General features: G+C 38.2%; 1 pseudogene across 1 annotated transcript; it reads right to left on the reverse strand.

Annotated features, from left to right (window-relative positions):
• Positions 1 to 22,447: 22,447 nt before the first annotated feature.
• LOC309831382 (ferritin light chain-like) lies at positions 22,448 to 23,040 on the reverse strand (annotated as a pseudogene). Its single transcript has one exon. The product of its transcript is annotated as a ferritin light chain-like (transcript).
• Between the last annotated feature and the right edge of the window lie 475 nt (positions 23,041 to 23,515).

Here is a 23,515-nt window from a genome sequence, read left to right on the forward strand (position 1 = left end):
CAGGAAAGGAGAGAAATTGGTGGGGGAGATTCAGAGGTACAAACTTTCAGTTACGAAATAAATGAGTCATGGGTATGAAATGGGTAGTGTGAGGAATATGTCAGTAATTATGTAATGTCTTTGGGGACAGATGGTAACTAGATTATGGTGGTGATCATTTTGAAATGTATAGAAATACGGAATCACTATGTTGTGTAACAGGAACTAACACAGTGCTGTAGGTCAGTTATACTTAAAAAAACAAACAAAAAATATTCCCAAATAAACTAATAGAAAAAGAGATTAGATTTGTGGTTACCAGAGGCAGGAGGTGGGGGTAGGGGGAATTAGATGAAGACTGTCAAAAGGTACAAACTTCCAGTTACAAGATAAATTTGTACTTGAGATGTAATGTACAACATGATAAATATAATTACACTGCTGTATGTTATATATGAAAAGTGTTAAGAGAGGAAATTCTAAGAGTTCTCATCACAAGGAAAGAAACATTTTTTCTATTTCTTTTATTTTGTATCTATATCAGATGATGGATGCTCACTAAACTTAATGTGATAATCATTTCATGATATATGTAAGTCAAATCATTATGGTGTACACCTTAAACTTATACAGTGCTGTATGTCAATTATATCTCAATAAAACTGGAAGAAAAAAACCTATAAGTAGAGTGGTATTCTTCTGCTATTTAAAAACCCTCCAATGCCTTTCTAACATGTTTAGGATTTAAAAATAATCTTTTTATCTTGTTAAAAACCACACTTGCTCCGGTCTTCCATATTTCTTTCTTTTCCTCTATGACTACTTACCCTGGATCACATGATACAGGCACACAGGCCTTTCAAATCCTTGAACATACCAGCTTCTTCCCATCTTTGAACTTTTGCCCCATCTGGTCCCTCTGCCTGGAATATTCTTCCTTCTGATCTTTGTCATTCAGATTTCAGTGAAAATGTCTGCTCCTCAGAGACCTCAGCATAGCACTTTTCACCATTTAATGTTTTTTTGTTAATTATTCCTTTATCTATTTTTCTGCCTATTTATCATCTCCCTCTCTCTTTAGAATACAAGCAGGAATCTTGCTTGTCTTGTTCACTAATGTATCTCTACACCTAAAACATGGCCCATAGTAGCTTCTCAATAAATATTTGTTGATTGAATGAATGAATGAAGTCTCCACCTCTGAGGGAACTGCTTTGGCTAATGAGATGTCATTAAAGTTAAACCAAGGAATAAATAAATAAGCCATTAACTAAACAATTGGGGGCAATGTAGATGTCAGAAATAAAAAGACATGTTAGTTTCAAAGAACCTGATTTCTTTGAAATACTCAGGTTGTTCATGACAAAAGAAAACCAACAGCAGGCATATTACTTATTATATGAATGGAAAATGACCAGACTACATATAAAAATAGAACTCTGGTCCATAATCTGCAGTAACCAGTCTAGGAAGCCAAACAGTAACCCCTGTAGCAATCAGCCCCAAAGAGCCAGGACTGGATTAATAGAACAACTTTCCCAATTTTTGCCTCCACTTCCACCTTTGGATCAACTGGAAAAAGCCAAATATACACCCCAAACCAATTACATAGGATGCCCCTCTCCCAGTTAGCTTGCTTACAGCTTTCCCAGGCTGACAGCCTCCAATCAGGGCATATCTGAAGTCTTCTTGGTTTTTTTTCCACTATAAAAGTGTTTCCACTCTTCTGCCTACCTTTGAGTCTCTGCCAAATGCATGTGATGGTGACTGACTGCCTTGCTATAGCAAGCTCTGAATAAATAGCCTTTGCTTATCTTCTTTTGGGTGGTATTTATTTCCTCAGTTATATCAACGTGTCTACTACGTAAATAATTCAGAATAAAGAAGGGACTCAGCATGAATTTTCCAGATAATTTTTCTGTGTGGACCAGACCTCTGGGATTTGACATGGACTTTTGAATTTAAATGTTGTGTATAGGACACCGTTTAATGCCAGAACAGCCTAATGAGTTTGCATTGTATTGTGTGATGTATATCCCCGGGAGCATTGATTTGATAGATCATTATGCAGTCACATTGCCTTCTCTCTTCAAAAACAGAACAGGAGAAATGAGAAAAAGAGGTTGAGTTTGAAAATAGTATAAAGTTTCTTTCCTTCAAGAAATATCTACCAAATTAAATGTATATAATTATGCATGGTTATTTATCTGTAATTGATGTTTCTGTGACAGAATTAGAAGGAAAACTACCTCGCTGTTGTGGTTGTCTGGATACTGTGAGTTAGAGAGAAATTGCCGTGTTCAAACCATTAAAGAAATGTCACTGTCAATCCACCTCTAACTGCATCATGTGCTTTTTATTCTTTGTGTTAAAAAGAAAGAAAGAAAGAAGAGAATATTTCCAGATACTATCCTGTTCCTGTAAAAGTGAGCTGTGTTCTAATCCCAAGCTTCATACTGATTTCTTGCTTACTTATAAATTTTACCTTAAAAATCCAACATCTAAGTGTAAGCACTTTAAAAATTACCATGAAGAATTTTCCCTTATATGTCATTATTTCCAGTCACAGCCTCTAATTTTTCTGATGATTTAGTGAAATATTTTCCCTCCCTCCCTCCATCCCTCTCTCCCTTCCTTCCTTCCCTCCTTTTCTTTTGTGGCTTTTGTTTTTACAAGGAGAGAAGCAGAGCCTCTTTCGAATATACCTTTTCTCCCTGTGGCCCTACATTTTCTTACTCAGCCCCCTGATACACGTATGCTGAACCTACACTTTGAAAGCACATATTCTTAAGAAACCATAATAGGTTAATATTGGCCCCTAACTCCTGGTGTGGTCCTAGAACAGAAGATCTGGAGCAATCTGAGGTGTTCTTGATAAAAATTGCTCTGGGTTTCTTGCTTAGCTAAGATAGGACATGCCAGGGGATAGATTTAACTGAATCCTTAATACTGAAGATATGGTATTTCCCCTGGATAACTTGGTATCAGAGGAACCACAGCCCACTCTGACCTGGCTCCCTCAGATTCCTCAGCTTCCTTGGGAACACACTTTGACAAGTGTGGGGCTGGGACTGAGAGATTGCTGCTCTTATGAGTACCGTGACTCAAACTTTTGAGCCTGACTTTTGGACACCATGGGGAGACAGTGGATCTGACCAGCCTGCCATGGGAGGGGGGATGGTGCTGCAGGGAACACTGAGTTGGGAACAGAAAAAGGGTCAACTGTGACACCTTTCTTGCACGTGTTCATTTATTCCATTACGTTGGATGGAAAAAAAAGGGATTACAGGGACATGTCTTGACCCCTAGACCCGGAAGTAGAGTGGATAAAGGTTGTCAGTGGACCTGACAGTATCTCCCTTACTGGGCACTGTGAACTGATCGGGAGGTGAGTGTGAGTGGGATATAGGCATTGGTGTAGGAACCCTGGGCTTGGAGTTGGCTTGTTACAGAGTTTAGTTTTGTGTCTGGCAAGACTCTCAGCTGCCCTTGGCATTTAGAAGCACCAGTAGCAGCACCTAGGGCTCTGGTATCTAGCAAACTTTGGAACTTAATCACCAATGGCATTGAGGTACTTGACTTTTGGGAGACTGGCTTTCCCCACAACAGCTATAGTATTAGCTAATGTGTGTGAAATACTTCCCAGGTGCAGACATAGTGCAAAGGGCAATATACACATTATTTCTTTTAGTCTTTGATACTACTTCACAAGGTGGATACAAATACCACCCCCTTTTCCAAAAGATAAAACTGAGGCTCAGGGCACTTATGAGACTTGTCCAAGCCCACAAATGTGGGGTGGAGAAGGAATGCCAAATTTCTCATGTCCAAACCCATGATTTTGGTTTCTGTGCTATCCGACAGAAAAAAAACCCACTCCCCTATCCCTCTCTCCCTTCTCCTTTTGCCATTGCTTATCCAAAGCAATTCCCCCTGCTCTAAGAAGAAATGAGAGAATTTCTCAGCTTTTCTAGATGGGACTAAACCAAAATGTGGTCCACATCTGACTTGGCATTGGGTTTAGGTTTAGTAGTTATGCCATCACACATGTCTCAATTCTTGGATTTTGGACTCAATTATATTTTTTTCTTGTGGGAACAAACAATAAAAATGCCTGGCCTGTCACCCACTTTATGTCTCTTACCTTTTCCCAGTCCCCAATTCTGCTTTTGCTAATGATTATCAGCTGTAAGGTCATGTGATGATTCATTTGGTACTATTTCCATTTATTTTCGCAATATATTATGTGCTGCCTGCTTCATGTTCACTCCTCTCCAGCCCTTGTCTTCATAGCTCTTTATCGCCCCCCATCCCAATTTTGGAACAATCATCTATAGCTGTTAACTGACTTAACAAATCTTTCTGTCAGTGAGAAATTGAAATTTTTGGAAATTTATGGAAATTGAAAGCTAATTAATGTTTATCTCAGCAGCTAATCACATAAAATCTACTGCCTTCCTATCTCAGGTTCTAAAATAATGATTGCCCGTGAATTGAGCAAGGAAGAACTTGATAAGTCCTGACAGGGCACTAGCTGAGATGAGAGGGAACGGGTAGGTTTCAGCCTCTTCTGCCAAAGAGGACCACGGAGTGCTACAGCAGCTGAGAGCCTCTAGGAAAAAGTGGCCTCACCACTTGGGACAGTTAGTCACTGAGACACACAAGTTATGCCTACACACAAACACACGGAGAGAAATATTAAACACCAAAAAGCTGTTGATTTCAACATTTTTAAATGGTACTCTTATAAAATTTCTCTTGTAACCATTTATTCATCCATTCATTCAATAAACATTTATTGATTGACCATCGTATGCACATTTTGCATTATGTACTGGGGAGGCAAAAGTGCCTCAGGTGTGATCTCTATGCCATTTATGTTACAAGCAACAGAAACTTGGTGGATAGGAGAGAAGGGAGGTCCAGACACATGGCTTAAGCAGAAAAGAATTAGTTGGGTGTTCTACATAAATAGAAAGAAGGAAAGAAACTGTTTCTTTTTTGATTTGGGAAATGGAGTGAAGTCATGTTCTCTGAGTCAGCCAGGTTTCTTTACTGCAGGACTTGTCAGAGAATTTAATGTGCTAATATCTGCTGTTAATCTCAAAGAAGGAGTTAGAATATGCTGCTCCTCAGATCTGTGTGTGCGTGTGATATTTATCACACAGGATAAAGTTCCCCAGAATATATTTTGGGAAATTCTGGCCTACAGTGAAATTGCAAAAGAATTAAGATTAGAAAATAGATATGAAAAAAATTTTATGTGGTGGTTGGGCTTTGGAAACGATGCTCTGTTAAAGGGATGGAGGCAGATGTTGAACTGGCCTGGACATTGCGTGGCATGAGGGCTGCAGTCACACAGCTGGCCCTGTCACAGGGTTGCCACTGGCCCATAATGCTTCAGAGCAAATTTAAAGCAGGTACCCCTCCTCAGTGGATGCAGTCCTGTGCTGGTCGCATGGTTGGTGTATAGAGTCAGGGCTGGGTTTCAGCCCCCACTGCCTCTCTAGTAGGTGCTCTTGGGCAGTATGCAGCTCATACAACTGAACTTGACTCCTAGTCTGGAAGTCAAGGCTCTTTCTGCTGACCTTAATTAAACTTCTCAGTGCTACACTTCAGTCTTTTAAACAGTAGATCAACTATCAACACAGAATCACATAAGAATCAACTGGAGGGTTGGTGAAAATAAGGGTTTTAGGCTCATCACCAGATCCACTGAGTCCGATACCAAGTGTATCCCAAGAGTCTGTATTTCTCACAAGCATTCCTGTTTATTCTGATGGGCTGCCACTTTGGGGAACACGTGTGAGAAGAGCTGTTTGATTCATTTAGATGACAGAGTAAATGGCAATTTTGACCTGAAACCCAGGAATTTTGCTTTTTCCTAGTAACAAGAGGTAGGTAGAAAGCTTGGATGAGAAATAGAACAACTAAGATTAAAGCTTACCATCTAAAATTAATCTAATTAGGTTTCTTAATTAAGTGGTCTACATGTACATTTTCTATTAATACCTAGTTTATTAATATCTAGTTTCTATTAATATCTAGTTTAATACCTAGTTTATCTAATATTTCTATGAATATTTATTAATATCTATGTCACTAAAGTAACTTTTATTCTAAAAAAATGCATGTTAAAGAGATGGGTGCTTCAAAAATACTATTAGTGGGGCCAGCAGTGGTCCTAAGTTCAAATTCTCAACCATTCCCCAAGTTGCCTTGAGTTATCATGGGAGAAGGAGGCCAGCGCTGGACACTAATGCCCTGAGTAGATTCACTCTAGCAGAGTGGGATGAAATCAAATACCATGTAGAAAAATAAAATAAATAAAGGCTTGAATAGTTTATTTTGTCAAAGACAAATTTGGTGAAATTCAACTTTTAATAATACTACATCCTTCAAATTATAGTAATAACCTTAACAAAGTGCATGACATATAGTAGTGCTGAATAGATATAAGATTCTCAAGGATATGAATAGCATCTTATTTCTTTCCATACCTCCCAGAACCTAGTAGTAGTTGAACAAATACATTCTGATTATCTATTACTTGACATATAAGTATTTGTGTGGTAAATAAGTGTTTTATTGTTTTAAATATATAAGAACATTTTTTAAAGTATTGTAAATTGGTTGATGTAAAAGTCCTGCCGTAGGCATTGTAAGATCTATTATGGAAAAAGTTCTTTAGTTACAATGAGCATGAACCTAGCTAAAATAAGAAATCCAGGATTTTGACTTGAGCAGAAGGCATGGTGTGGTCTCAGGAGGTCTGGAAGCAGGAATTGGGATATCTCCAGGTGCTCTGGCTTTCTTGTTTCTCTGTTTCAATCCCTCTCTCTCTCTCTCTCTCTCTCTCCCTCTCCATCTGTCTTTCTCCAGCAGAATTATGTACCTTGCTCTGTGATCTTTGCCAAACATGGTCTCCCAAGGATTCCCCAGTTCAAATGGATACATCAGGTCAAATGACTGGTCTCTGAATCCCAGCTTCAGATTCTCAGGAGAAGAATGTGATTGCTCATTTTTTTTCTTGAAGTATAGTTGATTTACAGTGTTGTGTTAGTTTCAGGTCTACAGCAAAGTGATTCAGAGATATATATATATATATATATATATATATATATGGGGTTTTTTTCAGATTATTTTCCATTATAGTTTGTTATTTGATATTGAATATAGTTCACTGTGCTATACAGTAAATCCTTGTTGCTTATCTATTTTATGTATAGTAGTTTGTATCTGTTAATCCCATAGTCCTAATATATCCATCCCCACCTCCCTTTCCCCTTTGGTAATTGTTAGTTTGTTTTCTATGTCTGTGAGTTCATTTCTGTTTTGTATATAGATTCATTTATATTATTTTTTAGATTCCACAAATAAGTGATATCATATAATGTTTGTCTTTCTCTGTCTGTCTTATTTCACTCAGCATGGTAATCTTTAGGTTCATCATGTTGCTGCAAATGGCAACATTTCATTCTTTTTATGGCTAATATTCCATTGTATAAATAGACCACATCTTCTCAAGCCAGTCATCTATTGATGGGCACTTGGGGTGTTTCCATGTCTTAGCTATTGTAAATAGAGCTGCTATGAACATTAGGGTGCATGAGTCCTTGTGAATTAGAATTTTTGTTTTTTCTGGATATATACCCAGGAATGAGATTGCTGGATCATATCATAGCTCTACTTTTAGTTTTTTAAGGAACTTCTATACTGTTTTCCATAGTAGCTGCACCAATTTACATTCCCACCATCAGTGTAGGAGGGTTTTCTTTTCTCCATACCCTCTCCAGCATTTATGATTTGTAGACTTTTTGATGATAGTCATTCTGACCAGTGTGAGGTGATACCTCACTGTGATTTTGATTTGCATTTCTCTTATAATTAGCAATGCTGAGCATCTTTTTGTGTGCCTCTTGGCCATCTGTATGTGTTCTTTGGAGAAATGTAGGTCTTCTGCCCACTTTTTGATTGAGTTTGTTTTTTTGATATTGAGTTGTATGAACTGTTTGTATATTTTGGATAATAACCCCTTGTCAATTGCATGGATTGCAAATAATTTTTCCCATTCCATAACATGTAGTTTCATTTTGTTGATGTTTTTTTGCTGTTCAAAAGCCTTTAGGTTTGATTAGGTCCCATTTGTTTATTTCTGTTTTTATTTCTTTTGCCTTGGGAGACTGATCTAAGAACATATTGCCAAGATTTATGTCAGAGAATGTTTTGCCTATGTTCTCTTCTAGGAGTTTTATGGTGTCATGTCTTATATTCAGGTCTTTAAACAATTTTGAGTTTATTTTTGTATATGATGTGAGAGAGTGTTCTAATTTCATTGATTTACATGTAGCTGTCCAGTTTTCCCAACACCACTTGTTGAAGAGACTGTCTTTTCTCCATTGTATATTCTTGCCTCTTATGTTGAAGATTAATTGACTGTAGGTATGTGGGTTTATTTCTGGGCTCTCTATTCTGTTCCATTGATCTGTATATTTGTTTTTGTGGTGATTGGTTCATTTTGAATCAGCTCTCACTCAAGATCAAATCATCTATAACAACACATGGGGAAAAAGGGGCAGGTTTACAAACATGGCCAATTAACCTCACACCTGTTGTGTGTGTGATGTTCTCAAAGAAGAGGGATATGAGCTGGGAGGGTCTCTGCAAAATCCTTTACAACGTCCCTTGTAATTTGTACCCACTGCCACTTAATCCATCTTTAGGGAATCTTCACACTTTGCACTTATAAGGAGAGTTTGTTAAGCACAATAGTTGTGTCAATTAAACTTTAGCAAATTGGACATAAGATTTGGATTCTGTAGGGACTGAGTCATTTAAAAGGATCTTGTGACAAATAATTTTAAATTAAGAAATAGCATTAAAAAAAGAAACAGCATTAATTTATATGTTCTCTAAGAGAAGGTTTTTGCTGTTTAGATTTTCTGAAAGCAAGAACGCCGACACTGTATTCATACCTCTTCTTCTGCATGTTATTTTCCTTACAGAACCACACACAGAATTTAAATAGAGCACTTAGGGGAAATAATACTAGTAATGGCTAGGATTTCCACTCAACAGAAATATATATATATGTGTGTGTGTGTGTGTGTGTGTGTGTGTGTGTGTGTGTGTGTGTGTTTTTGGTAAATCAAGAACAGAAATATACAAAGACAAATAAACATAATATTAAAGAGTTCATGTATAAATATTTCAAAGAGGTTAAAATTTTATTATTGATAAGTTTGGATAAAGGACAAAATATTTACAACATATATAAATTGCTAAAAAAGATTCAACACTTCATACTTATTATGATGCCAACTATGTAAAATATACATTTTTTTGTGAGAGAAAACACCAAAATATTAAAAGTAGTTACATGGAAATAATTATACTAAGGACTATTAACATGGTTCCCTATATACCTATATTTTCAAAGTAGCTTGTCTTACTTTTTTAATGGAGGTGGTTGCAGTATTTATTTAGTTGGTTATTATTGTTTTTTTAACAATAGGCTTTATTCAGATTTAAATAGCTTTTCCTATACTGTCCTTTGTCTGTTCCAGGATCCAATCCAGGATTATAATGTCACAGTTAGTCATCATGTCTCATTAGTTTCTCCAAGCTGTGACAGTTTCTCACTCATTTTTTGGTTTTAATGGCCTTGAAATTTTTTAAGAGTACTGGTCAGGTATTTTGTAGAATGTTCCTCAATTTGGGTTTGCCTGATATTAGACTAAGCTTATGAATTAAGACTTTATTTTTTCAACCAGTTTTAGATTTACAGAAAAGTTGAACACAAGCATTATTTACAATTGCCAAGAAGCAACCTAAGTGTCCACCAACAGATGACTAGATAAAGCAGATGTGGTACATATATACAATGGAACACTACTCAGCCATAAAAAAGAATGAACTTTTGCCATTTGCAGCAACATGGATGGACTTGGAGGGCCTTATGTTAAGTGAAATAAGTCACACAGAGAAAGACAAATAGTGATGATATCACTTATATGTGGAATCTAAAAAATACAAAAAACTAGTGAATATAAGAAAAAAGCAGCAGACTCACAGATATAGAGAACAAACTAGTGATTACCAGTTGGAGAGTAAGAGGTACAAACTATTGGGTATAGGATAAGCTACAAGGATATATTGTAGAACATGGGGAATATAGCCAATATTTTATGATAACTATAAATGGAGTATAACCTTTAAAAATTGTGTCACTATATTGTACACTTGTAACGTATAATATTGTATAGCAACTATACTTCAATAAAAAATTTTTTTTTAAGTTGAGCAGAAAGTGCAGAGAGCTCCCATATACTTCTCCTTCCCACCCAACAGAAAATAATTTTAAAGACTCATACAGCTGGGTAGGACTTTATGGATCATGGAATTCCAAACCATTCACTTTATAGATGAGAAATGTGAGGCTCATATACTGAAGCAATTTGCCTGAGGTCACACAGTAGTGGGACTTACTTAGAAGACACATTTTTGATGTGTTTTTCAATTACTTTTAAGTTATTCCTCTGTAACCTAAGGAGTGTATTTGTAATAAAAGTGTTAAATTCAGAGAATTTTATATAGCTTTTTTTTTTAACTTGTTTTAATTAGAGAACTTGGAGACTGCCTTGCCTTAAATTTCTCTCAGAAACAATGCATGTTGACAGTAATTCTTCCAGCAAAGAGTCAGGGAGAGCCAGCATCTGGTTTTAAATATTGTTAGCACAATGGAATAAAGGCCCTGGTGAATGTATACAGACCTTCGCTGTTTACACAATCTAAAGCGGTCTTTGGGATGGATTTTTTTTTTTCCTTTTCTTTTGGTGACTAATCAAGAAACAGATATTTTCTGAGAAAAGCATCTTGGTTTTGGACAATGGTTTTCCAATTTGCAAAGGCCTCAAAGGCTATTTGGCAAGTAAAGCTCAGCTCTGGGTTGTCTGTGAAATTACTGATTATCTTTGTGGTTTTCCACGTTTCTGTACTAATGTTCTTTCTCAGTCCAATGTCTTTCTCCTTTTTTGGTCTGCAAATTGCACTCTCTGCCTCATGATCTAGCAGAGCGTTTGTTCCCAGATAATGTCAAGGAAAATGGCCAGAAAGTAAACATCACAAGTATAACAGCTTAGAGGTACAAAATGTATTACATTTTTCTTAACATGGCCCAGATGAAAAACAATGTCAAGATGCCTCAAATTTACTTTGGCTCAAAATCCTTATCTTCCTAGAATATAGCAGCAAAAAACCAAAAAAACAAAAATCAAATCATGAGCTCAGGTTACAATCAGAGCAAAGTTAGATTCCCAGCTCACACTTAGTCTGGTTCAAGATCCTATAGATGCTACAGCCCTCTGACCTCTTCACCAACAGGCACCAAACTTCCATCTCTGCTACTAGTCTTTAAAGCCACATAGAACTTGTCTGATGCTACTGTCACCACGAGGGCACATTTTTGCTGCTGATACTACTGCAACTGCCTCCCTCACTCTAAGAACCATTTCTGCCACAAACAGAAAGATTTTCCTCTAAAGACAACAGCTCTTTCAGCCCCAACACAAATGCTTCTTTTATTCACCCGTGAGTACAATGTTTCTTTCCTTCATCAGTTAAAGAATATAACTAAATCCACTTTTGCAGGGATACACCCTTGCCTCCCTGTCTCACTCAGCATATTCTTTAATGCCCTTGAACCAGCAGCCTGAACTTGTTTGCCTTCCAGCGTTCTCATACCCAAGGCACTTTTTCCTTCCCCACCCCTGGTAGTGAGGTAAGCCTCACCTTCTCTTTCTTTGTTGGCAAACTCTTAAGACCCTGATGTATTTGTTTGTCTTTTTAGGTGGACTGAGAAATCACACAAAAACAAGACTTTGATGTTCTGCTCTGATGTCTAAGAGTTCCTATGCTATGTGAGTAGATCAGACCCTGACTATACAATTCTGGAAGGTCTGTCACCTCACTAGATTTAGAAACCCCAGTGTACAGGAGAGAGATCTAGAATGTGGGCTCTAATGAGAAATTTACTATTCTTGACTCAGTTTCCCCTTTAAATTGAATATAAACTTTTAAAAAAAAATGTAGGCAAAGCTTGCTTTGGGAACTTGTTGTCTCCTTTTTGGATCTTTTGCTCAACTCCTGCTGTCCAATGTTTCTTTTAAATGATGCCAAACATTTGGATAGTTAGCTGGAATTTTCAGTTTTGCACCCAGATGTTTGGAATCCTGTGGACATTGTCAAAGATTTGTTTATTATCATCCGGCTTGTAATCACACTGTGTCTGCATAATCTTCATCTTCCAGATGAAAACTGAAAAAGCCAGTCAGTCATCCAGATGTCTCCAAATGTCTGGGTGTTCGTCATTGCCAAAGAACATCTGGATGGCTGCAATTTTTTTTTAAGTTTTTATTCGAGTCTTTGGCGCAGACACAGTCTTGGGTTTAGTTGCTCTGGATACAGCACAATAAATAGCCTTAATGGGATGGGTAGATATTTAACAGGGAGATATTCACAATGTTCCTGTGGTTAAAATGCCAGTCACTGGTCTGTACAACTGGAACATCATCTCCATCTGAGAAAATATTCAAAGGAAGTAACACAGTGACCCTCAGTGCTCTCTCCAGAGGCCCAGCAGGATCAGGGGAGTTAGAAAGTGTGTGCCATCTGCATTTGAGTGGAGAGAGCCTCCAAGGCTAGAGACGCAACTCAGAGAAAAGGAAAGACGAATGAACCTTAGCACCATTTATAGCTCAAAATACAAAGTCGGGAAATAACCACCTGTCATAAATATAACCAGGTATCTAAATAAATCTTGGGAAAATGTTGTACTTCTTTGAGGCAACTGTAAAATGAAGGAGCTGGATTAGATGATGATTAAATTCTCTTCCAGCTCTGGCCGTGGATTATTCTAGAAAACCTCTGTGCCCATTGCACAAAGGAGGTGAGAATAACAGAAGCAGAATGGCATGGCAGTGAAGCTTGTAACTTTCAGTCAGAAAGATTCAGTTCACAGCCTGTTACTGCCCCTCACCTGCTCCATGAACCCAGGAAAACTCCTAGCTCTTGAGCCTTGCTTTTCTTGCCTTTACAAATGTAATGATTTGGAGCATTGATGTAAGAATTAAATGAGACAACATATTTAGAAAGAGCTTACATAGTGCCTGGTGTACCACAAAACTCTAAGAAAATAAACTCAATGCAGACTTAAGATTCATCTTTTAATTAATGTCTGGAGTGAATCCGGAATTCAGAAGAGAGAACGGCTGGATTTAGAAAGATGGGAGTCACACAGAAAAGAGGGAAAAATGGTAGAAAGTTAGGACCAGAGATGTGAGATCAGAGCCTAAGATACTCCAATATGAAAGGTAGGGTGGAGACGGATCAGCCTGTGAGGCGGAGGGAAACCAGAGGCTGTGGTGTCCTAAAAATCCAGAGAAAAGAGAGTTTTCAAGAAAGAGGGGGTGATTTGCAGGGTCACATACTGATAATTGGTCAATGAGGTGAGACAGGGAAGCGTGTGTTAGAGTTGGCATAAGGGAAGTCGTCTTCGTTTACGTTTCTTCAGAAGCTAATCCAGAAACAAAAATTCAAGCGGAAGTAGTTTACGAGGTGAAGGTAGGGAAGTGGGGAAGTGAGACAAGGGAGGAACGAGAACCAGCTGCTGGTGTGGGCCGCTGATGATTAATACGCCAGGGGAAAGTCCAGAAGTCCAGAAACACACTCCTCAGAGGGTCACTTCACAGGAGGGGAACTATTTAATGTCAAACCCCGTCAATCATTGGTTGAGTCCTGCTCCAGCGTTGAGGAGAGAGCATTATTTGCTGGCATTTCTGGTTTTCTGTGTAGAGGCGATTTGGACTACGGTGGCAAGAAAGGAGCCTTTGGTAAAGAAGTGCAGGTGCTGTTTGGAGGTGGAGCTTGCAGGCCCTAGAGTGGTAAGAATGTGGAGGAAAGGCAATGTTGGTGGAGTGACGGGACAGAAACCAGACTAAAATGGGCTGAAGAGTGAAGCAAAATGATGATATGGAATGGTATGTGCTGACAATTGTTTGAGAAGGTTAAGTTATGCAGATGAGAAAATAGATGGGCTGTTAGTCATTGTGAGATAGGGTTTCAAGGGGAGGTGTTTCCCTAGAGTATATTTTCTTGGTGATTGAAATGACCCCCCAGAAAGAGAGAGACTAATAATGAAAGAGAACTGGAGTGAAGCCCTTGAAAAGGGCAGAAGGGACCAGGGTCTTGTGCACACATAGTGGCATTTAGTTTAATAGATGTGGCTTTTCAATTCTCTTGGATGCAAAGGAGAAGTTGGGTGTAAGTAGATGCATCGACATACAGTTTCTGTTGTTCTTTTTTTCTTTTTGTTTGTTTTTGAAGTATAGCTGACCTGCAACATAGTTAATTCCTGTCACACAATATAGTGGTTCTGCATTTTTATATATTTCAAAATGGTCACCACAATAAGTCTAGTTACAACATGTCACCATACAAAGATATTACATAGTTGTTAATTATATTCCCCACACTGTACATTTCATACTCATGACATTTATTTTGCAATTGGAAATTTGTATCCCTAATCTCCTTCACCTATTTCTCTTCTACCCTCCACCCTCGTCCCCTCTGGCAACAAACTGTTTGTTCTCTGTATCTATAACTCTGTTTCTGGTATGTTATATTTGTTCATTTGTTTTGTTTTTTAGATTCTACATATGGGTGAAATCATACAATATTTGTCTTTCTCTTGTCTGAATGATTACATTTAGCATAATAACCTCTAGGTCCATCTACATTGTCACAGATGGCAAGATTTCATTCTTTTTTATGGCTGAGTAATATTGCACTGTGTGTATATGTGAGTATATATATATATAGGTTATATATATATATATATATACATATATATATACCATATCTTCTTTATCCATTCATCTATTGATGAGCACTTAGGTTGCTTCCATATCTTAGCTATTGTAAATAATGATGCAGTGACTATAGGAGTGTATATGCCTTTTCTGATTAGTGTTTTCATTTCCTTTAGACAAATACCCAGGAGTGGAATTTCTGGATCATTATGGTAGTTCTCTTTTTAAATTCTTGAGGATCTCCATACTGTTTTTCATAGTGGCTGCACAAATTTACACTCCCACAAACAGTTCATGAAGTTTCCTTTCTCTCCACATCCTTGCCAACATTTGTTATTTGCATTCTTTTTGATGATAGCCATTCTGACAGGTGTGAGGTGATATCTCATTGTGGTTTTGATTTGCATTTCCCTGATGATTAGCGATATTGAGCATCTTTTCATGTGCCTGTTGGCCATCTGCATTTCCTCTTTGGAAAAATGTCTCTTCAGTTCTTCCCATTTTTAATCACGTTGTTTGTTTTTTTCATGTTGAGTTGCATGAGCTGTTTATATATATATTTGATATTAACCTCTTATTGATCATATCATTTGCAAATATCTTCTCTCATTCAGTAAGTTGTCTTTTTATTTTGTCAGTGGTTTCTTTTGCTGTGCCAAAGCTTTTAAGTTTAATTAGGCCCCATTTGTTTATTTTTTGCTTTTATTTCTTTTGCTTTAGGAGACGGAGCCAAAAAAACATCACTAAGACTGATGTCAAAGTTTTCCTTGCTGTGCAAAAGCATTTTAGTTTGATGTTGTTACATTTTTGCTTTTGTTTCCCTTGCCTGAGGAGACATATCCAAAAAAAACATTACTGAGACCAATGTCAAAGAACGTACTGCCTATGTTTTCTTCTAGAAATTTTATGGTTTCAGGTTTTACGTTTAAGCCTTTACTCCATTTTTAGTTTATTTCTGTATATGGTGTGAGAGAGTAGTACAGTTTGATTCTTTTGCGTGTAGCTGTCCATCTTTCCTAACGCCATTTATTGAAGAGGCTCTCTTTCCCCATTGAATATGTTTTGTATTTTTTGTTTTTGTATTTCTAGGAATTTATCCTTTTCCTTTAAGTTATCTAATTTGTTGATTTATACTTATTCATAGAAGTCCCTTACAACTCTTTTTGTTTCTGTAAGATCTGTGGTAATTCCACTTTCATTCTTGGTTTTAGTAATTTGAATCTTTTCTCATTTTTTCTTTGTCAGGCTAGCTAAAAATTTATCAATTTTGTTGATCTTTTCAGAGAAGAAACTTATAGTTTATGGACTTTTTCTGTTGCTTTCTATTCTCTATTTCATTTATTTCATCTCTAAAATCTTTATTATTTCTTTTCTTCTGTTTGCTTTGAGTTCAGTTTGCTCTTCTTTTTCTAGTGTTTTAAGGTGAAGCATAGGTTATTGATCTGAGATCTTATTTTTTATCATAGGCGTTCACAGCCATAAATTTCCATCTAAACTCTACTTTAACTGCATTCACAAGTTTTGGTATGTTTTATTTTCATTTTCATCATCTAAAAATGTTTTCTCATTTCCATTGTGATTTGTCTTTTGACTCATTGATTACTTAGGAATATTTTGTTTAATTATGCATATTTTTGAATTTCCCAAATTTCCTTCTGTTACTGATTTCTAATTGTATTTCCTTGTGGATAGAGAACATACTTTGTATGATTTCAGTCATTTTATGTTGATTGAGACTTGTTTTATGATCTAATATATGTTAGGTGTCGGAGCATATGTATATATATTCTGGAAAAGGTTCCATGTGTACTTGAGAAGGTTGTATATTCTGCTGCTGTTGGGTAGAGTATTCTATAGATGTCTGTCAGGTCTAGTTGGTGAATAGTGTTATTCTGTAGTGTTCTCTAGTGTTGTTCTTCTATTTCTTTGTTAATTTTCGATCCGTTTGTTCTATCCATTGTTGGAAGCAGGATATTGATATCTCAAATTATTATCCTTGAATTGTCAAATCTCCCTTCAAGTCTGTCAGTTTTACTTTATGTATTTTCAGTCTGTTATTAGGTGCTACAAGACTTGATTAATGTTTAAAGTTCTAAAAAAGTTGACGCTGACAATTTTTGCCAGTTTTCTCATTGCTTTCATGGAAGGGAGTGTTTTCAGAGGCCTTTATTCCACCATTTTTTTTGCTAGCATCACTCTGAGATACTAGGTTTTGCTGATGGATTTCATGCTGTTTGGGAGAAAAAGAGAGGAGGCAAGGATTTGGGGCCTGAGCATTTATTAATATGACATTACCATTTTTCTAATTTGGGGAACTAGGAAGATCAGATTTTAAAAGGGGAGGGTCAGGAGTTTAGTTTTGGGCATATTGTCTTTGTCTATTAGCCTTACAAAGAGAGGTGCCAAATAAGCAGTCAATTTACAAGTCTGGAGCTCAGGCTAGAGGTCCAGGCTGCAGGTGTAAAATTGTAGGCAAAGACCAGAAGTCTCTGTCTCTCCAGGCACTTATGATTCCACTTAAGATCCCTCAGGACTAGGAAAACTGTGTTACATACTGTCCCTCAAACATACCAAACACTGTTCTACTCTTTTGCTTTTGCTTGAATCATTCTTCCTGCCTAACAGACTTTCTTGCTCCTTGTTTAAAATTGACGCTTCTTTAAAAACCCAGTTGGAGTTCTCTATATCACAAGACTTTCTCATTAATGGAACCTTCAGCTACATGCTTCTCCTCTACATTACTCATTGCCAGAACACCTTCATTCAGCACACTTTTTACCATGAATACATTTGTCTTCTATAACATTTATCACCTTGAACATACTGTAGTTATTTTTTACATATCTGATGTCTCCTCTCATTAAACTCAGATCCTTGAGGCCAGGACTCCTGAAATCTATTCATCTTTATACTTCCAGATCCCAGCATGGTGTTTAGCATATAGAAGGTACTCAATAAATATTTCTGAGTGAATGTGCGTATACTGTGTTGGCTTCTATGTTAGGCAATCTTCCATTTCAACAAAGCATAATGGATCCAAAACTGAATTCATTATTGACTTTCAACAAAACTGAGCACGTGGCACTGCCATTTGCTTATTACTAATGCTTGAAACTCCTGCACCCTCTTTCACTAGTCTCTCTCCTACCTCTGTCTAGGTACCTCTCCTATCACTCTGTCTAGGCAATACTAAGTCTTTTCAATTCTTCACCATAAACCTTTCTTCAATCCTCCTACTGCTATCCCCACTGCCACTCCCTTCTTCTAGACTATCATTTCATCCAGGTTACTTTCTTTACATCCAGTCTCTGGTTATATCCAGAGACTTCCCTTTCTCCCCTCCAATCTCTCCACTCTGCAGTCTGCATTATATATCTGATGTGAGAACTGTATCCTGATCCCTACTGCATGATACTCTTTAATGATCCCCATGGTCTCCAGTTAAAATCCAAATTCCTTAATATGGTGTCAAAGATAATTCTCATCTCCAGTCTCATCTATCACCCCTTCATCCTACTGAGCTATTTGCATTTGCCAAGGGCATTGTGCCTTCCCCTGCTACCAGGCTTTTGCATATACTGCAAAAACAAAACAAAACAAGCAAACAAAAAGGGAATAATTGACTCCTCTTTACCTAGATAAGCCCTACTCTCTTCATGTGTCTCATCTTAGATGTCAGTTCCTCTAGGAAGTCCTTCCCTGTTCACTCAAAACTGAGTTAGGAACTTTGTCTATCTGTTTCCACAGCACCTACTGCAAAAGCCTTGGTAGCACTCATCACATTACATTGGAATTGCTTGAATTGTGTTTTTCTTGTGGTGCGGTGGTGATCATATATGTAATTTCCTGATACCAAGCAGGTGCATAGGAAGCACTGATTGTTTCACGAAAAAACATTTATGGAATTTAATTAATCTGCAAATACAAAGGGCTAACTATAGTTTTCATTAGCAGACTTAACTCTCAGTCCTCCTTCATAGAGCTTTCCTTCTGCTGAGAATGAAGACCAGATAAGAAAGAAAATATATGAATATGCACAAATGTGCAAATTTAGACATGGGAAGAACTTTGGTAGATCCTATCAAGGCAACACTCTCATTTTACAAATGTGAAAGCTAAAGCCTTAAAAGCTTCAGTGACTTATCCAGGGCCAAAGTGGTGATATTTAGCAGAACAGAGATGGAAATATCAATCTCCTAACCCCTCCTATCACTGTCTGTCCACGCAGCTGTATGCCTTCTTCTGGAAGGTCATAGGAACACTAGTCATCAGGGCTGACTAATGAAGTCTGCTCACTGACTCACCATTGAGTCACAAGACCTTGGATGACTTGGGAGGATTGGAAAACTGACTGTCTTTTCTTGTAGGTAATCATTTCTCCTCTGGCGAGACAATGCTGGCACCTCCACTAAGGCGCCCTGCTGAGCTAAGTGTTGAGGAAGCACAGAGCCCCAAGTGCTCACCATCATCCCTGCAGATGGGGATCTGTTTGCATCAACCTCAGAGTTTTTCCAAGGCTTTGCACTTTCTTCTATGACTTACAACAGAGCAGATATACCATACTTCATATGAAAATTGGATTATTTAAAAGAGATTTTTGGAAAGGAAAGCCCATTTTCAGGCATTCTATGTAGCCCTGGTTGGGCCAGAAGTCTTGTAATCTTTTTTCCGTCTCTGAGATTTTGTGAGTATATTGTTAGCATAAGTAATCACATATCAATTTCTCTGCTTTTAGTGAGCCTGGATTCTTGCTGGCATACGTGGAAGGAAGGAGGACCAGGATAAGTTGGGCATGTCCTGTCTGTCAGGTACCTCATGTGCATTAATATAATCCTCCTGATACTACCATGAGGTGTGCACCACACTTTACAGATGAAGCTGCTGAGATTCAGAGAGATTTTAGGGCTTCACCAAGGTGAAGCTACTGGTCCTTTACCACACTTTGAGTATCAAGGATCTGGGTCATTGTTGACCTTGACAAGAAGTCAAGTTCCACTGGAGTGGTGGAAAATGAAAGTCATATTGGATGGGGTTGGAGAGAGAATGGGAGTTTAGGGTGTAAAGACTGAAAATGTAGACAATTCTCAAAGACTCAAAAGGTCTCACTTTCTTTTCTCTCTCTGTCTCCCCCCCCCGTTTTCCCTTTCTGTCTCCCTCTCCCCTCCCCCTCTCTTTCCACATTAGTGTGCACTTGCCTCTACGTGTGCCTGCACAAATTCATCCTCCTAATCATAGTCCCATGAGATGATTGCTATGATTCTTGAAGGAATATTAGATCTGCCCTGCACAGCTCCAGTGGACCAGTCCCTGGGCCATAACCTGGAGTGACCTTGACGTTAGAAAGGCAGAGTATACGGCCTTCAAGCTGCCATGACCTTTTTGTGTTTGCCACACTGCTGAAGGCATCACAGGGCCACTCAGCAGACTGCTAATCATGATATTCCTTTCCAGAGACTCTCTGAGCTCAGTTATTTTTGTTACAGGATATTTTGTGGAAAGTGCTATGTATAAATATGGTATGTTTAAATTATATATTGCTTATTACAAGATATCTTAATGGGCTTTTTTTCTTTTAAAGCACATTCTACTACTCACATGTCTCCAGCGTTACCAGGACTCTGGTGTCAGGCTGTCTAGGTTCAAAATCCAGCTCTAACATTTATTCGCCGTGTAACCTTGAGCAAATTACTTAATTCCCTTACATTTTTTTTGCCTCACCCACAAGGGATTAAAGTACTCAAAAGATTTGTTAAGAAGATTTTAAGAAGGTAATAAATATAAATACTTAGCATAGGACCTGGCAAAGAAAAAAGCCATCATTTTTATCTATTTTATGTCTATACATAATTTAATGTGTAAGGCATGAAATAGTAAATGCAGAGAACTGGATTTCTATTAACTATCAAATTAGGTTGACTTTATAGTGGTTTTATGGAATGATCAAAAAGGAGATGTTAATAATGTATAAAATATCATCTTTAGCCTCAAAATAGCAAACATAAAAATCATGTGTGATAACCAAAATACTACTAAATAGCAAATTAATTTCTAACATTGCTTTATTTTTTTTTTCTGGCATCCAGAGTCAAGTTCCCACCCTGACTCTTCTTTCTACCTCAGAATCATAGAACTTCAAAGACAAATGATCTTAGAGACCAACTTGTCTGACTACTTCTGTATGAACATGGTATCAGCGTTCATAAATTTGGACAACTCACACAAGGTTACATTGTCCATAAATAAGTGAAAGAATAAGAGTTTAAATATAGGTCTCCACATTCACAATAGCCAAGACATGGAAGCAACCTAAATGTCCATTGACAGATGAATGGATAAAGAAGATGTGGTACATATATATATACACACACACACACACACAATGGAAATGCCACTCAGTCTTTAAAAAGAATGAAATAATACCATTTGCAGCAACATGGATGGACCTAGAGATTATCATACTGAGTGACGTAAGTCAGACAGAGAAAGACAAATACCATATGATATCTCTTACACGTGGAATTTAAAATATGACACAAATGAACTTATCTATGAAACAGACTCACAGACATAGAGAACAGACTTGTGGTTGCCAAGGGGGAGGGGGTGGGGGAGGGATGGATTGGGAGTTTGGGATTAGCAGATGCAAACTATTATATATAGAATGGATAAACAGCAAGGTCTTACTGTATAACACAGGGAACTATATTCAATATCATGTGATGAATCATAATGGAAAAGAATATGAAAAAGAGTGTATATATATATATATATATATATATATATATATATATATATATATATATGTAACTGAATCACTTTGCCATACTGCAGAAATAAACGCAACACTGTAAATCACCTATACTTGAATAAAATAAATTCTAAAAAAAATAAGTCTCCAGATTCTTTAACAAATGTTCTGGGATCAGATGCGTGAAAAGATTAACAGAGGAAATATTTAGGGTTAATTAATTCAAAATATTTTTGCAGTAGCAACCTGGGATGTGAAGGGGCAGCCTAAGCTCCACAAGTAGGAACACGCATAGAAGATATGCTGGCAGGAGTGCCACTTCTCGGCATGTGACCTCCTCGTCCTGGCCCACATTTTGCCCATCCCTGGTGATTCTGATCTGATGCCCTGCTTGCACTCCAAGCTCTCTGGTTCCTCATTCTGGTTTACAAAACATCTCCCCCCTTTAACAAGTGTTTGTGCGGACTGGCTCGGTGCTGCCTTAGCATGGTTTAATAATTCTTTCCAAGGTACTGCCTCTATGGGGACTGTGGTCCAAGGTCCTACATTTTCTGACCTCACCTTTTTTGAGTCTCGGCACATTTGACTCACTTAAACCTGTTAAAGACTAACCTATCCAGATAAAAATCATCAAACAGGATCAATGAAGAATTGCTATACATTAGGGTTCATTTGAATATCTATCTTTTTTTTTTTTTTGCTGCAAAAAGCTTTATTGTTTCCATTTGGTCCACGTCTTGGGAGAGGGTGGCTGCAGAGCGGGGCTTCAGGCAGAAGCTCTGACGCCAGAGGGGCTCCTCAGAGGCCGCTGGACTTCAGAGACTCCTGTTCGTGCTCGAGGGTGAGCCTTTCAAAGAGATACTCGCCCAGCCCAGCCTGCGGACCAGCCAGCCTGCGGAGGTTGGTCAGGTGGTCGCCCATCTTCTTGATGAGTTTCACCTCCCCATTTAGGAAGTGGCTCTCCAGGAAGTCGCAGAGGCGGGGTCTGCCTGGGCACAGCCCAGGGCATGCAGATCCAGAAGGGCCTGATTCAGGTTCTTCTCCATGTTAATGGCGGCTTCCATAGCGTCCTGGGTTTTACCCCACTCATCTTGAGATGGCTTCTTCACGTCCTGGGGGAGGGTGCGGCCGCCGCTTGGTTTTGCAGTTTCAAGAGACGCTGGGCGCTCTCCTGCTTCTCTTCGGCCAATTCGCGGAAAAAGTGGCCCACGCCCTCCAGAGCCACATCGTCGCGGTCGAAATAGAAGCCCAGAGAGAGGTAGGTGTAGGAGGCCCGCAGATGCATGCTGACCAGGCGGTTGACGGCAGCCTCCGCCTCGGTGGAATAATTCTGACGAATCTGGGAGCTCATGGTTGATCGGTAATAAGGAGTTCGGCTCAGAAAATGGTGTTGGCTGGTCCCGGTGACCGAGGATAGCTGAGTGGCTCACTCCGAAGGTTGGAGGGTGGTCGGAGGCTGGAGGAAAGGGCGACCCTGGGTCTGTTCCGTCCAAACACTGTTGAAGCAAGAGACTGATCCGGGGAACCGCTGAGCGCAATGCCTGAATATCTATCTTGATGAACTTGGGCAAGGATGGAAAATAGCTTTCATTTCATATGCTAACTCCAGATCATTGGTAATGGATCCCAGAATGTTCAGATGACAGTGTTTCTGGGCTACACCTTATCTTAAAGGGAAGAGTACAGATAAAAAGAATGAGTGCTGTAACCAATTAGAAATGCCTACTACAGGCTCATATCTGCTTACTTTGGACTAGCTCTGAATAGCTAATTGGGCATTTTCTGAGACTTATTTTGTAGATGTGCCCTTGGAGATTTAAAGTTTTTCTCTAATTCCCAAGTGATAAACTTTATACAACTCTTCCATATTTAGAGAATTTGAGAAGTTCCAATGAGGAGAAGAAGGGTACTAAAAAAG

Source organism: Grampus griseus (genome assembly GCF_964374135.1).
Source record: "Grampus griseus genome assembly, chromosome: 1".
In the NCBI taxonomy this organism is placed as follows: Eukaryota; Metazoa; Chordata; class Mammalia; order Artiodactyla; family Delphinidae; genus Grampus; species Grampus griseus.